Consider the following 16,975-nt stretch of genomic DNA (forward strand, 5'->3'; position numbering starts at 1 on the left):
GTCATTGAACCAATTGAGAGCTCCTTATGGCTGGCCCCCATTGTGGTAGCCAGGAAACCAGGAGGTAAAGGCATACGTGTATGCGTAGACTTAAGAGATTTGAATGCTAGTATTTGGGTAGAAAGATTTCCCTTACCCAGGGTTAATGAGATGTTGAGTACCATGGGCCCAGCCCAGTTTTTTAGTGTCATAGACCTATCCTCAGCTTACCATCAGGTTGAGTTGCACCCTTCTTCACGTTCTCCCACCTCCTCTATCACGCCGTTCTGAGCTTTCAGGTATTGAAGAATGCCATTTTGTCTAGTGTCTGCAGCCACTGTGTTCCAACGCATTATGCAAAATATCTTGAAAGGCATTGACCACGTCCTATGTTTCCAGGATGACATGTTGATCTATGGTAATAGTAAGAAAGAACATGATGATACCCTAAGAGAAGTATTCAGAGTCTTGAGTCAGACTGGAATGACAATTAAGAAAGAAAAGTGTTGTTTTGGGGTGGAGTCAGTAGAATACCTTCGACATAAAATCATGAAGGAGGGGGTCCAACCCAAATATGATTTAATGAAGGTGGTAAAGGAAGCCCTAGCTCCTACTAATAAACAAGAGCTCAAATCCTTCTTGGGCCTAGCCGAATATATGGCCAAATTTGTACAAAACTTTTCTATGGTTACAGCTCCCATGAGGAAGCTCTTAAAGAAGGATGTATCTTTTGTTTGGAATATGGATGCCAACAAGTGTTTGATAAGATCAAGGATGCAATAGTTCGGTCTCCACATTTAGGAAATTTCTACTCCAAACTAAAAACTTGGGTGACCACAGATGCCAGTGGTCAAGGTTTGGGGGCGACATTGTCTCAATGTGTTAATGGTCAAGAAAGGATTGTAGCCTTTGCCTCAAGAGCATTAAGCGAAGCGGAGGGAAACTATTCGACCATTGAAAGAGAAACACTAGCCTGCTTCTGGGCAGTAGTTCATTTCAAATTTTTCTTGTGGGGTTTACCATTCACAATTAGAGCTGAGCATAAACCTTTAGTCAATGTATTTACCACTCACGGTAGGGAACGGGCTACTCCAAGTATAGCTAAGTGAATGGTAGGTCTTGAAAACTATAATTTTAACGTAATATATGTTCCGGGTAGTAAAAATACCATAGCTTACTACCTATTCAGATCCATGAAACACAGTGCGGAAGAGATAGAAGAGCAGGAGTGTACGAAGGAAATGCTAATACCAGAACCTGCATTATGGGTGGAACTGGCAAGTACCACTAAGGAGGAATGGGTGGATGAGACCAGGAAGGATAGGGTGCTACACCTACTAAGAGAGAAGATTATCAATGGGTGGCCAAACAAATTGAGAGACGTGGAGGAAGACCTAAAAGGATACTGGGATATCAGATCAGAACTCCATATTTCTGATGAGTTAGTCATGAGCGGAGAGAGAGTTATACCTCCTGGCAAACTGTGGTACAAAATAATTGAGCTAGCACACAAAGGTGATCTGGGGAGAAGCATGACAAAAAACAAACTGCGAGCTACGTACTGGTTCCCAAAGATGGATGGGTTGGTATAGAATTTGGTTAGGGAATATACAGAGTGTGCTATGAGTGACAAGACTAATCTAACACGCAAAGCCTCATTGTCACCTATGAGTGTTCCAGTTAAACCATGGGACAAACTAGGGCTGGACATTTTAGGTCCAATAAATCACCTGGGAAGTAGGGGTCGTTACATTTGTGTCTTGATTGATTACCAGTCACATTGGACAATGTTCAAAATAGTAAATCAAGTAACAACAACGGATGTTGTTAACTTTCTAACCAAAACTTTCATGAGGGATGGAGTTCCCAGTACATTATTAACAGACAATGGAGTGCAATTTACTTCAGATGCTATGAAAGAATTTCTCAAAAATTGGGGCATTCATCATTTTAGGACTGCTTTATACAACCCTAAGGCCAATGGGTTGGTCGAAAGAAAGAATTGAATGTTTAAAGAGTGCATTCAAAGGGCGAGAATGTCAGGTATGTCATGTGAGGAACAGTTAAGACAAATGTTATGGTCTTATCACACCACACCCAATGCAGTTACAGGTCTATCACCTTTCCAGTCCTTGAAGGGAAGACACCCTGGTACCAAACTGAATCCTAACTGGTTAAAAGGAGGTGACCAAGTGTGTGAGCGGAGAGAAGAGTCTGCTGAATGTGTGCGGCGTAAACAAGAAAAATACAGGAGATGATATAATAATAAATTTGGCACCAAGGACAGATTATGGCAGATAGGACAGAGGGTTAGGGCAGGCTCCCAGATCGCATACGAAATGAGAGTAGTAAATTCTCAGAACCACTTAGGATCAAGGAAATGTACAAAAATGTTGTCAAATTAGAAGATGGTAAATGCTGGAGCATAGACCGTATAGTACATCATCAGGAGATGAAGGACGATTGCAAGGAAAATTTAACTGCTAAGAATGAAGCTGATGATCCTGCAATTGCGAGCCATCAGACACGTAACAAACAGATCAGGAGAAGCCCTACATGGCACAAGGACTTTGTTTTCTCTCGTTAAGGAAGGGAGATATGTTATAAGCAGAACACATAAGGAATATGTGTTCAATCAAAACCATTTTCCTCAAACTATGTAAATAGCACTGTATATTCATAAACATTATCCTCAAATTATATATATATATTACAGTGTACTCTTATTCATATTTATTAAGAAATACTCTTTAATGTATAGTATTAGTCTGTAAATAATTTGACAATGGTATGCTCCTGGCCCACCTTAGAATGCGAGGACAAATGGACTAGCTGGGAGCTTACCTTAGAATGTTGAGCAGGAGTCAGTGAGAGGCTGGTCGTTGATTGAGGAGTTCGTCGAATAAAGTTCTCTCATCTAAGTTGTTGTCACTTGATTAATGTACCAAACTGTAGCCTTGACTGAAGCACAAAGTGATCAAGAGTGTCTTGTTTGAGAACACAGTGTTGGGCTAAGCAAAACAGTTAGATAGATGAAATTAAAACAAGACCGTAAAACTGGTTATTGTAAAAATAACAATGCGAAGCCGAATAAAATATATCTAGGTCAAAGTGCACAGCGTCCTAGTGTATTAAACTAACGTGCATGGAGCTGTAGCTAAAATGGCTACACAACACCCTCCCCTTGTCGGTTAAAGTGGTTGAAAGACAAAACTAAAATTTAATTGCTTTAAAAAAACTCAACCTAAGATATATATAGAAAACAGAACAGTTTTGACAATTTAAAAGGACACACAAGCATACTACTTGGCAATTTAAAACATGAGTGTGTGGCTTATAACTGAATTCAATGGCAATGTCAATCTATAAAAGTACCAAATTAAGTACGAGCCATGGAGAACAGGAGATTTTCCACTTCGGCAGGTGACAGAACCGGAAAGTCCACGCCAAAAATGATCAAGGAGCAAGTGTGTTCCATAGCCCCAGTGTCAACCAAGGCGGCATCCTGTGGAGTGCCCATTGATGAGTTGTTGGCAACTTCCTCCAGGAAGGGTAACTCATAATTAGCTTCACGTAGCAAACGCAGCCTCAGTTCGCATGTCTGGTAATGAACTCTCAGTGAGAACATCAACAGATCAGCATCTATTGCTGGGGGGCGCTGCTGTGAAAGACAAACTTCCAGTGCATGTTCGAAAGAGCACCAGAGGCACCGGAACACGGGCTGCACACAATACAGAACCGGTCTGAATGGCAAAGACCAGTCACACTCCAAATGTCCCAGGAGTGTTACTCCAAAATGCTGCATCATATACGTTCACGACATAGCTGCGCTGATGCGGCGGGACAGCCATTGCGCATAAACAACAGCAACAGCACGATGCCAGCTAATAAAGCCAAAGTTATCGGAAATCCCCCAAAAACACTACTGAAAATTGAGTGGATAGCTGAAGGTATCAAACCGAATATGGAGGAAAAGGTGTGAACAAAACCAGAACCAACAGCTTTGATAAAATGTGCTATTCCAGTCGTGCATTAAATATTCGTCCTACGAGTTCACCAAAGTGTCTCGGAAAGTTCGTATTTAACAGGGACCGTATTTCTGCTGATGACCTTGCCACTTGAAGTGTGTAGGTCTCGTGTGCAAATGTAAGGGCCACATGCTTTTGAAACAATAAAGGCTTGAGTCTACTTAACTTGTCGAATTTCACGTTTGAAGTAGCAATGTAAGGACAGATATCAGCTACCTCCTTAAATTTAGTGGGGGGAAACAGTACGTTCCCGCAGCATGTAACGACCTTAGAGACCAAAACAACATAAACTATTTCGTCCCGCATGCCAGAACAGTCTTCACTATTGAGAAGGACGTAGATGCAGTTTGAAAGCACCTGGAACGTAGGTCTAATCAAGGGGACTGGAACTCCCTTAAGATAACAAGCCAGGTTTGCAGCCGAGGCATTACACAACCCATGCAAGGACAGCTGTTTACAAATCATCGAATGGCTGACTGAAGTCTTGCATTCACTGCCACCAAGAAAGACCTCTTTCATTGCATTGAAGCATTTGTACGAGAAGGGAAGCTCCCACACCTCATGGATGTAACTATCTCCCAGCTTTTCACATCTGCCTACTGGAATGTGTTTTAAACAGGAGGGGAATTGTAGTGTTGAAATAGGCAGATTAATAACCCCATGTAGTAACCACTCAGCCGATGGTATTTTGGCCACGGTAAAAGGCAACTTTTCTAATTTCTCAATGTTAAGCATGACATAAGTCGCTTCTTTCTTAGCCATTAGTTGTTGTTGTCGCGTTAGATTATAAGAAGAAAACATCTCCCTTGCACTGACGTGCTGCCATGGAATGCAACCCGCCTTCAATATTTGAAGCGTCCAACCCAACTGCATAATGGACCTGATCTGACTCTGTCCATGGTATAAAGAAGACATATCAGATTGTATAATGTCTATAGCAGAAGAGACAATGTTGTTAATTGTAGATATCCGGTCGGACAAGGTGTTAATCCCATTATCCACAACAGCTAATGCCTTTTTTAGATTTTCCTGATCTATTTGCCTTAACCGGGCAGCAGCATCTTGTTGGGAAAGTTTCCATATTTCATTGTATACTGCAAATAAGAAATGCTTCCTACGTGGTGTTCTAGGGCCTGACAAGAAATCTTGTAAGTCAGTGGAGTTAGACAGGAGATTGAGGTGTTCTCTAACCGTGTTCAGTGAGGATGATTTTAGCCACTCTTGGCATAATTTTCCTACACTATGGTGGTCATTACAACATTGGCGGTAAAAGCCGCTTACCGCCGTGCAGAAGACCACCAACACACCGCAGCGGCCGCGGAAAACCGCCACAGCTATTATGACCCACAGCAAGGAATCCGCCAAAATTCAGACACCCACACAAGTCCACCACACCAAAGGTCAGTGATAAACTGGTGATAACAAAACCTCCACCGTCACGCCAAAAGAAATACGCCCACACTATCACGACACACGAATCCACACGGCGGTCTTTCAACCGCGGTATTCCATTGGCGGTACACAACGCAGCGCTCAAAATACACACACATATACAAAACACAGCCACATTGGACAATTCAAAATACACACACCTGATACACATACACACACCACTCCCACACACCCAATACAATATAAAACCCACACCCAGATCACCCACAAACCCTTACAACCACAAATCACAAACGAAGGCCAGAGAGACACCACCATCAACAATACAAGCATCCACAGGCACACAACACCATCACCCACATAACTTCCACGTACCGCACACTACACACCACTACATTTCAGAACACTTATCACCCCAAACACCACCCCACACATCAATAACACCACCCCATGGCACGGCAAAGACACCCCAGGTTCTCGGAGGAGGAGCTCAGGGTCATAGTGGAGGAAATCGTCCAGGTAGAGCCACAGCTATTCGGATCACAGGTGCAGCACACCTCAATTGCAAGGAAGATGGAGCTATGGTGAAGAATAGTAAACGCAGTGGGACAGCACCCAAGAAATCAGGAGGACATCAGGAAGAGGTGGAACGACCTACGGGGGAAGGTTCGTTCCGTGGCCTCAAGACACCACCTGGCTGTTCAGCGGACTGGCGGCAGACCCCCACCTCCTCCCCCATAACTAACAACATGGGAGGAGCAGGTCTTGGCGATACTGCATCCTGAGGGCCTCGCAGGAGCAGGTGGAGGAATGGACTCTGGTAAGTCAAATCTAAACTATTACATCCCCCACCCTACCTGCATGCCAGCACATACCCCCACCCTCACCCTTACTCCCATCACTCTAACTCCTCACAAATGTCCCAACATCACAAACCACACATCCTAACCCCATGCCCTGCATGCAACAACAAAGCATGGATACCCATCACTAAAGCATGTCCACTGCACATACCCATACACTCCCCTAAACCATCAACACACAAGGTCCCACACAGGAATGCAAGCACTGACATTCATTCCACCACCATCACCCCTCACCATTTTGCTACCCCTTCCAATTTCGAGCACTAAAATAAACACCCTTAAAGCACAAAACAATCTGGAGTCAGTCTGTGATTTCGGAATACTGTATTAGCAATAACTGTGACAAAAAGCTCTTTCATTTGTAATGTCAACATACCTATGTCACACAGCTCTAGTCCATGAGGAATCAAAGTAGATGTCACACTGTGGGACCCAGATCTGTGAAATCGTAAGGGAAAGTGACAACTCAGTGACCATACACTGGGTGAAAACGACAGACAGTAGAGAGGCAGTAGTGTTTAAGTACATGTAGTAGTCAGGTTTGTATTCTTACCTGTGTTTCACTGGAAATATTGCTGGATCACTGAGTCCCTATTGTCCATGTCTTCTTCCTCTGCTTCCTCGTCCTCACTGTCAACAGGCTCCACAGCTGCAACAACACTGCCATCTGGACCATCCTCCTGCAGAAAAGGCACCTGTTGTCGCAAAGCCAAGTTGTGAAGCATACAGCAGGCCACGATGATCTGGCACACCTTCTTCGGTGAGTAGAATTGGGATCCACCTGTCATATGGATTCACCTGAACCTGGCTTCAGGAGGCCGAAGGTCCACTCGATAACCCTCCTTGTTCGCCCATGGGCCTCATTGTAGTGTTCCTCTGCCTTTGTCCTGGGATTCCTCACTGGGGTCAGTAGCCATGAAAGGTTGGGGTAACCAGAGTCACCTGCAAATTGCGAGGGACAACTGTTAGACACACACTAACCTGGAGGGATGTCCCCAGACCCAGACAACCATTCCCACTGACTTGCTTCCAGGTGCTCACCTAATAGCCACACACGATGCCTCTGGAGTTGACCCATCACATAAGGGATGCTGCTATTCCGCAGGAGGTAGGCGTCATGCACTGAGCCAGGGAACATGGCATTCACATGGGAGATGTACTTGTCTGCCAAACATACCATCTGTACATTCCTCGTATGATAACTCTTCTGGTTTCTGTACACCTGTTCACTCCTGTGGGGGGGTACCAAAGCCACATATGTCCCATCAATGACACCTACGATGTTGGGGATATGTCCCAGGGCATAGAAATCACCTTTCACTGTAGGCAAATCCTCCACGTGAGGGAAAACGATGTAGATCCGCATGTGTTTCAGCAGGGCAGACAATACTCTTGACAACATGTTGGAAAACATAGGCTGGGACATCCCTGATGCTATGGCCACTGTAGTTTGAAATGACCCACTTGCAAGGAAATGGAGCACTGACAGCACCTGCACTTGAGGGGGGATTCCTGTGGGATGGCAGATAGCTGACATCAGGTCTGGCTCCAACTGGGTACACAATTCCTGGATTGTGGCACAGTCAAGCCTGTATGTGATTATCACATGTCTTTCCTCCATTGTCGACAGGTCCACCAACGGTCGGTACACCGGAGGATGCCGCCATCTCCTCACATGTCCCAGCGGACTGTGCCTATGAAGGACAACAGCAAGCACAGAGTCAAACAACTCAGAGGTACGTACCCACAGCTTACACAGAACACCATTCATAATCTAAAAAGTGGCCTGTATGTGTGTTGAGTCTAGGCCTAGGTATGTGTGACGCACTTGAAAATGAAGCCATGTGGGCCCCTGAAATGGCGGCTGCCTGACCTGTAAAGTGGGACAATGGGATGTGAGGTAACTGCGCTGGCGTTGTACACCGTCGCGGTAGGTGGTCGAAGACTGCAGCGCAATGCTGCATTGATTAACATTGGACCCTATGGGTCCCAGGAGCCAATGACGATGTACGCCGGCCGTGACATAACGCACCGCCGCGGCCGTGAAAGCCATTTTCTATCACTTCAATCACTCGATACCTGATCTTCGACAGGAGAGGACCGATAATGCAAGTGCTGCTGTGACCTCGGTCTGGAAGAGAAAATGGCTCGAGTGTCTGGGGAAAGGGCCCCTGCCTTCACATTGGAGGAGTTGGAGAAACTCGTGGATGGGTTCCTCCCCCAGTACACACTACTTTACAGTCCTCCAGACAAACAGGTAAGTACACTGGGAGCATGCTGTATGGGCTTTGCCTGTGTGGAGAGGGGTGGATGTAAGAAGGAAGGGGGAGAGTGCGGCGTGCATGAAACAACGGTGAGTGCATGTGCCACATGGCAAGGGTAGGGATAGGGGCCAATCACTTTGACGGTGCAGTTGGTAATAACTTACTCTTCCCCCTGTACCAATCATGTAGGTCCGCGCCCACCAGAAAAAATATATTTGGCGTGCCATCGCAAGGACGTCTGGACCCTGGGGGTCTACCACAGACGGAGCACCCACTGCCGGAAAAGATGGGAGGACATTCACCGCTTGAGCAAGAAGATGGCGGAAGCTCAGCTAGGGATGGCCTCCCAATGTGGGAGGGGTGCCTGTCGCACCATGACCCCCCTGATGTTCAGGATCCTGGCGGTGGCGTACCCGGAGTTGAATGGGCATCACAGCAGCAACAAGGGGGTGAGTACACTCTCATTCAGCTGATTTTGCGCGCAGTGGAGGGGTTTGGGTGGGGCAGGTGGGCTGTGGGATTCCCTAGGCCAGGGCGAGTTCCGTAGGCAAGATCCCTCTGTAAGGCAGGCCATGTGGCACCCCATCGCACCTCTGTAGAGTGCCAACTACACCTAGTCATGCCCCTGTGTCATCCATGTGTGCTGATGTCGTCCATAGCCTAGTAGGCCATTTCCAAGGAATTGAACAGTGGAGCCCAAGACCGTGGCATAGTCCAGGGGGCTTCTGTGTCTGTCGTGTCCACCAACGGTGGCGGTACTGCATGCACTCAACGCGTCTTTCTTCTGTCGTTCCCCCCCCCTTTTTGTGGTATCCCTGTTCTTGTGTGCATTAGCATCCTCAGGCGGAGGAGCAGTGGCACCGGAACACGAGGGGGCTGCATCCCACATGGCCATGGAGGGCCACACTACGGAATTGGACTTCACCAGTGGGATGGAGGGTGACAGGAGCTCCACGGCGGGGACAGGAGCTGAGACCAGTGACACGGACTCGTCCTCTGATGGGAGCTCCCTTGTGGTGGCGGCAACATCTGTGCCCCCCCATCTACTGGTACAGCCGCCACCCCCATTCCAGCACCGCCCTCCCAGCAGCCCCTCTGCCTTTGCCCCGTGCCCGCTCACCCGAGAGGGTGGGCATCACCTTCGCCCCAGGCACCTCAGGCCCTGCCCCAGTCACCCCTGCTGCCCTCAGTGAGGAGGCCATTGACCTCCTCAGGTCCCTCACTGTTGGGCAGTCTACCATTTTGAATGCCATCCAGGGTGTAGACAGGCAGTTGCAACAAACAAATGCATTCCTGGAGGGCATTCATTCTGGTCAGGCGGCCCTTCAGCTAGCTTTTAAGACTCTGGCCTCAGCACTGATGGCAGCCATTGTCTCTGTGTCTAGCCTCCCCCCTCCAACTTCCTCCACCCAGACCCTATCCACTGTACCCCAGCCTATCACAAGCACACCTACAGACCAGCATGCACACACGTCAACACACAAGGGAAGCTCAGGCAAACATAAGCACCACACATCCCACAGGCAGTCACGCAAGCATCAGACACATGCAGACACACCAACATCCACTGCCTCCACTGTGTCCCCCTCCTCCTCATCTCCCTCCTCCCTCCCAGTCTCGTCTACACTCACACCTGCAGGCACTACCTCTACAGCCACTACTACCATCACCAGCACACCCACCACACCCTGCTCATGTGCCGTCACCACCCCCACTACCATTTACACATCCCCTGTGTCCTCTCCCAGTGTGTCTGTGACGCCCCCTCCCAAGATACACAAATGCAGGCACACACCCACCCAACAGCCATCCACCACACAACAGCCTCCAGCGCATGCACCTTCACCCAAAGTCAGCAAACAAACACCTCCTACAACCACAACCTCTTCCTCCACTCCTAAACCCCCTCCAGCTACCCGTCCCAGTGTTCCAAAAACCTTTTCCTGTCTAACCTTGACCTCTTTCCCACACCTTCCCCACCCCGTCCATCTCCTAGGTCCCGAACTAGCACCTCAGCCACAACATCTCCGGGACCAGTGGTGCCTGTAGTCACCGGAATCTGGAGTGCACCGGCCACCAGGGCAGCCAGTGTGGCACGGAGCCACAGCACAGACAGTCCCCCACCTGTGAAGCATCAGAAGTTGGCCAGTGCCCTGCAGGAGAGGGGGAAGACTCCAGCCACCAAAGCCGCTCCCAGGGGTACAGGTGGGAGTGTGGAGTCAGCTGCAACACCTTCCAAGGTGGGGAAGGGGCACAAGAAACTCAGCAAGTCTGGGAAGAGCAGCACGGTGGAAAAGACCGCCATCATCCCCGCTGCCCAGGAGGCCACCGCCACCACCACAGCTGCCCAGGATGCCACCGCCAGCACCAGCCAAGCTTCCCAGGAGGCCACCAGCCCTGCTGCCCAGGAGGCCACCACCAGCACCAGCCCAGCTGCCCAGGAGGCCACCACCAGCCCAGTTGCCCAGGAGGCCACCATCAGCACCAGCCCAGCTGCCCAGGAGGCCACCGCCAGCAACATCCCTGCTGCCCAGGAGGCCACCGCCACCAGCCCTGCTGCCCAGGAGGCCACCGCCACCAGCCTAGATGCCCAGGAGGCCACCGCCAGCACAAGCTCCGCTGGGACAGAGAGGACCACCAGCACAAGCCCTGCTGGGACAGGTAGGACCGCCAGCACAAGCCCCGCTGGGCCATGAAGGACTGCCAGCACAAGCCCCGCTGGGCCATGACGGACCACCAGCACAAGCCCCGCTGGGCCATGAAGGACCGCCAGCAGCTGAGTCACTGCAAAGGAGACCGCAGCTCCAAGCACCGCTGAACAGGGCACCGCCGTCTCAAGCACAGCTGAACAGGGCACCGCCGTCTCAAGCACTGCTGAACAGGGCACCGCCATCTCAAGCAACGCTGGCCCATGAGCGCCAAGGACACTGGCGCTACTGAGTCCGTCACGGGCAGAATGAAGCACTATGGGCACCATGCCCCCTCCAGAACCAGTGCAGAGATCCATCCACTACCTCTGTCTTTAGCAGGATGAAGTACTCTGGGCACCATGCCCCCTCCAGAACCAGTGGAGAGATCCATCCACTACCTCTGTCCTTAGCAGAATGAAGCACTCTGGGCACAAAGCCCCCTCCAGAATCAGTGGAGACTGTCATCCACTTGAGAGACTGTGGCTTTGCACTCCCCATGATGGAACACTTGGCAACCCACCCACTGTAGAGACTTGAGAGACTGTGGCTTTGCACTCCCCAGGATGGAACAGTGGGCAACCCACCCACTGTAGAGACTTGAGAGACTGTGGCTTTGCACTCCCCAGGATGGAACATTGGGCAACCCACCCACTGTTATCCACTTGAGAGACTGTGGCTTTGCACTCCCCAGGATCGAACAGTGGGCAACCCACCCACTGTAGAGACTTGAGAGACTGTGGCTTTGCACTCCCCAGGATGGAACAGTGGGCAACCCACCCACTGTGATCCACTGGAGAGACTGTGGCTTTGCACTCCCCAGGATGGAACAGTGGGCAACCCACCCACTGTAGAGACTTAAGAGACTGTGGCTTTGCACTCCCAAGGATGGAACAGTGGGCAACCCACCCACTGTGTAGACTTGAGAGACTGTGGCTTTGCACTCCCCAGGATTGAACAGTATGCATGTGGCCCTCTCGTGGATTTGGCGTCGTGCACTCAACCGGCTGAGGTGCCCCCCCTTTCCCTCCCCCTGAGGTGCCTGTTTTCTTGCTCTCTGATGCCCCTGCAGTGTTCTCTCCATCATGGTCGGGGATCTTGTGTGGGCCTCGCCCATACTGTGTGGGACCAGTGTTCCACAGACTTAATTGGTGCACTACCTGGACTACTATGCTTGGTATATATTTTGTACATGGTGTATATATATATATTTTTTTGCCTACTTGATTTTAATATATTACAATGGTTACACTCATTTTCTATTGTCTTTGCATTCTTCCGGGGGGGTTGGTGGGGTGCTGTGATGTATCAATATGGATTAGTGTGTGTGTTGTGTTGTGGTGGGTGAGGGTGGGGGTGGGGGTGTTGCGTGTTACGTGTGTGTCCCCCTGTTTTTCCCTCCCCCTCCCCTGTGTCGTAGGTGCAGTACTCACCGTTGTCTTCGGCGCCGGCATTTTTGCTCCTGGTAGAGGAGCAGGAAGACTATCGCAGGGAGAATTTGGAGTTCCGGGTCCGTGGTGTCCTAGTTACAGGTGGGGTGTGTGGAGGTGAGTGGTTTCCCTTCGAAATCCTGTTTCCAGTGAGTTTTTATCTGCGGTGAATCCGCCCCGGAAAAGGTGGCGGATTGGTAGGTTGTGATACTGTGGGCGGTACTTTGTCCTCCGCCTGTCTGTTGGCGGTGACCGCCGCGCTGTTTCTTTTGTACCGCCATGGCGGTCGGAGTGTTAAAGTGGCTGTCTTTGTTGGCGGGTTCCGCCACGGTCGTAATTGGACATTTTTTACCGCCGGTCTGTTGGCGGTCTTACCGCCACTTTAACACCGACCGCCAGGGTTCTAATGACCGCCTAGATGTTGTAATGATATCTGCATGCTTTGGAGATATATAGCGAGAGTCTGGCCTACTTTTCCTCCCTTGATGACTCGATTGGTATCTATTGGCCACAATAAGCACCCGCATGGACGTGTCAGTGAAGCATTAAACGTACCATTCTGGACCCACTCATCGAGCTCATCTTTAGTTGCATTCGTGTATTTTTGCCATTTGTAAAATTTTGCAGGGGCAGGTATACTGGGCATGGGTAATTCCCTGATTGTTGCTAAGCCTAAACATCTCATTTGTTGCACTCTTTCATTTAAGAAGATCATTTGAACAGGAATAAGACATGCTCTAAACAATATTTCTTTTTTTTTAATTGGCAATTTTTTGTTCCCCAGACACTTTTCAGATCAATTTATTTGGACCAATATTCATAGCCTTCTATCGATAGCTGGGAAACAAAAAATTCCAAATATATAAATTTCGTATTGGTCAATAACATGTGTATATCCTTAGTAGGTGGTACCTTATAGTAATATGACTCAGCATTCTTTTGATTGTGCCCAGAAAAATATGCAAACTTTTCAGAATATGTTTTAGAACTCCCTTGCGGTGGAGTTGGACAATGTTCCCATTGCATGTAATTAAATACCGTTTTGGGACTGCTCGCTCTATGTATGAAGTGGTGCCCATAATAATCATAGCAAAACATATCACCATAATTTTCTTTGAAGTGGTAAACATCTTCGTTTTCAAAGACAGTATAATATTGCAATTCTGTCATCATAGAATCAACTGTTTTCACATCCCAATCATCAGATACAATGCCTGGTATCACTATATCATTCATTGATAATTTGAACACATACGGTATTTGAATAATTTCAGTGGAACCATATATATCAAACATTACTTTGTCCCAAACAATCCCATCAGGAATTGGCACTGTGGAAAAGTTCACAAAGGATAAATCTCTTCAGATTTGTGTGACGAAAAATGTGGTTTCAAAACCTCCTTCACCTGTTCAACTGTTGATCTTTCAGGAAGAAAATGACCATGTATTAATAAGAAAAAGGTAACAAAATCAATCCAAAATAGAAAGGCTAGGACAGTCAGAAAAAGCCATAGATAGTTCCATGGAAAAATGAAGTACGTTTCTTTAAGCCAGTTTGTTAGCTTGCACTTGACAAAACAGCTCTCGAAGAAGTGAATGAGTCTGAGAAATCATCGTTGAAGTCAGCAAAATAACCAGAGGCAGATCGTGCAAATGGCAGATCCATTGTCAGTGGTGGAGTTGGTGTTTCCTGCGGTGGCACACTATAGACAGCACCATCCGTTTGGTTTGAAGTCAAATTGACTTGGTCAAATGTTTCTAAGTTAGTTGACGTTAGTGGAAATAATGCAAGATCATCTTCCACCCTCCCCAAGCTCGGAGAGGTGTCGGTGTTGGTGTAAACAACTTGTAGTGGAACTTCTTCGCCAGTAGTGAGAGGGATTCGGGAACTACTGGATGTTCCTCTTGGTCGGCTGTGCAGGATCGTCCACTTGGTGTAATTTGACATTGTCAATAGAGACAAAACGATTTTCTTTGGCACCTGCCAACGGTGGTAGAATAACAGTTCTGGTACCATGTATCCCTAGTACAGGGACTGGTGCTCGATAAAAAGGGCCAAATTCCTTTTTCACTGCGACTTTGTCACATACAAGATCCCCAACTCTGGGAATCCAGTCGGTAGATGTTACTGGCACATCCTTAATTCCATGGAGGCGGCACTTTTGGAAGAATTATCATCACAGAACTGTTGCAATTCCTGTAAGACAGTGACACGTTCATTTATGTCAAAAGGTGTTTCTGCTGCCTCCACGCCAGGACCATCAAGATCCGGAACATACATTTGAGTTCCGAAACAGGCACTCATATGAAGTACGACCCCCTAAGGACCTTCTAGGCAGGTTATTTAGTGCTCTCTGGACTCCATACAGGCGATTAAGCCAACTACGACCCGTACCTAAGACTCTAGCTGTTAAGGATTGCTTTAAATCACCTTTTAATCGCTCCACCACACTATTTCCCTCAGGATGAAATAGAGACGAGTACTGGAGTTGGACCCCAAATGAAGCCATGGTGTCCCTGAATGCCCTTGAGGCAAAATCAGGGCCCTGGTCCGAATGGAAGGCAGCAACTGCATATGTACCGATAAAGACTCGCAAATCTTTAATAACAGTCGGAGCGTCAGCCGAGCGTTGTGGCCACACCCATACAAACCTGGAGCATGAATCGATAAAAAGGGCCAAATTCCTTTTTCACTGCGACTTTGTCACATACAAGATCCCCAACTCTGGGAATCCAGTCGGTAGATGTTACTGGCACATCCTTAATTTCATGGAGGCGGCACTTTTGGAAGAATTATCATCACAGAACTGTTGCAATTCCTGTAAGACAGTGACACGTTCATTTATGTCAAAAGGTGTTTCTGCTGCCTCCACGCCAGGACCATCAAGATCCGGAACATACATTTGAGTTCCGAAACAGGCACTCATATGAAGTACGACCCCGTAAGGACCTTCTAGGCAGGTTATTTAGTGCTCTCTGGACTCCATACAGGTGATTAAGCCAACTACGACCCGTACCTAAGACTCTAGCTGTTAAGGGTTGCTTTAAATCGCCGTTTAATCGCCCCACTACACTATTTCCCTCAGGATGAAATAGAGACGAGTACTGGAGTTGGACCCCAAATGAAGCCATGGTGTCCCTGAATGCCCTTGAGGCAAAATCAGGGCCCTGGTCCGAATGGAAGGCAGCAACTGCATATGTACCGATAAAGACTCGCAAATCTTTAATAACAGTCGGAGCGTCAGCCGAGCGTTGTGGCCACACCCATACAAACCTGGAGCATGAATCGATAAAAAGGGCCAAATTCCTTTTTCACTGCGACTTTGTCACATACAAGATCCCCAACTCTGGGAATCCAGTCAGTAGATGTTACTGGCACTTCCTTAATTCCATGGAGGCGGCACTTTTGGAAGAATTATCATCACAGAACTGTTGCAATTCCTGTAAGACAGTGACACGTTCATTTATGTCAAAAGGTGTTTCTGCTGCCTCCACGCCAGGACCATCAAGATCCGGAACATACATTTGAGTTCCGAAACAGGCACTCATATGAAGTACGACCCCCTAAGGACCTTCTAGGCAGGTTATTTAGTGCTCTCTGGACTCCATACAGGTGATTAAGCCAACTACGACCCGTACCTAAGACTCTAGCTGTTAAGGGTTGCTTTAAATCGCCGTTTAATCGCTCCACTACGCTATTTCCCTCAGGATGAAATAGAGACGAGTACTGGAGTTGGACCCCAAATGAAGCCATGGTGTCCCTGAATGCCCTTGAGGCAAAATCAGGGCCCTGGTCCGAATGGAAGGCAGCAACTGCATATGTACCGATAAAGACTCGCAAATCTTTAATAACAGTCGGAGCGTCAGCCGAGCGTTGTGGCCACACCCATACAAACCTGGAGCATGAATCAACAGCGACTAATTTATATTTGTATGCACTATCAGGTGTTAGGGGACCACAGTGGTCAAAGTACACACATTGTAACGGTTTGTTTGAAATTAAGAGGGGTGTCCGCGGTGGGCAGTGGAAACTGTGATTTGTTGACAGATGTCACAACAAAGGACATACTGCTTAGTCTCTTTGTAGAGACCTGGCCACCAATACCGAGCCTGTAAAATCAAAATTGTAGCCTCCACACCAGCATGTGCAGATGCTGCCCCCTCATGCGCTGCTTTAATCAATTGTGGTCTTATATCTTTGTTAAGGATGTCTTGTACACCTATGCCTGGTATCTTAACTTCAGGGTTCAGCATACTTCACATATGATAATGATATTTGTTAGGAATTCCTTTAGGATGGGGCGTACCATCAGCCGTAGCTTTCACGGC

Source organism: Pleurodeles waltl, chromosome 1_2 (genome assembly GCF_031143425.1).
Source record: "Pleurodeles waltl isolate 20211129_DDA chromosome 1_2, aPleWal1.hap1.20221129, whole genome shotgun sequence".
Lineage (NCBI taxonomy): Eukaryota > Metazoa > Chordata > Amphibia > Caudata > Salamandridae > Pleurodeles > Pleurodeles waltl.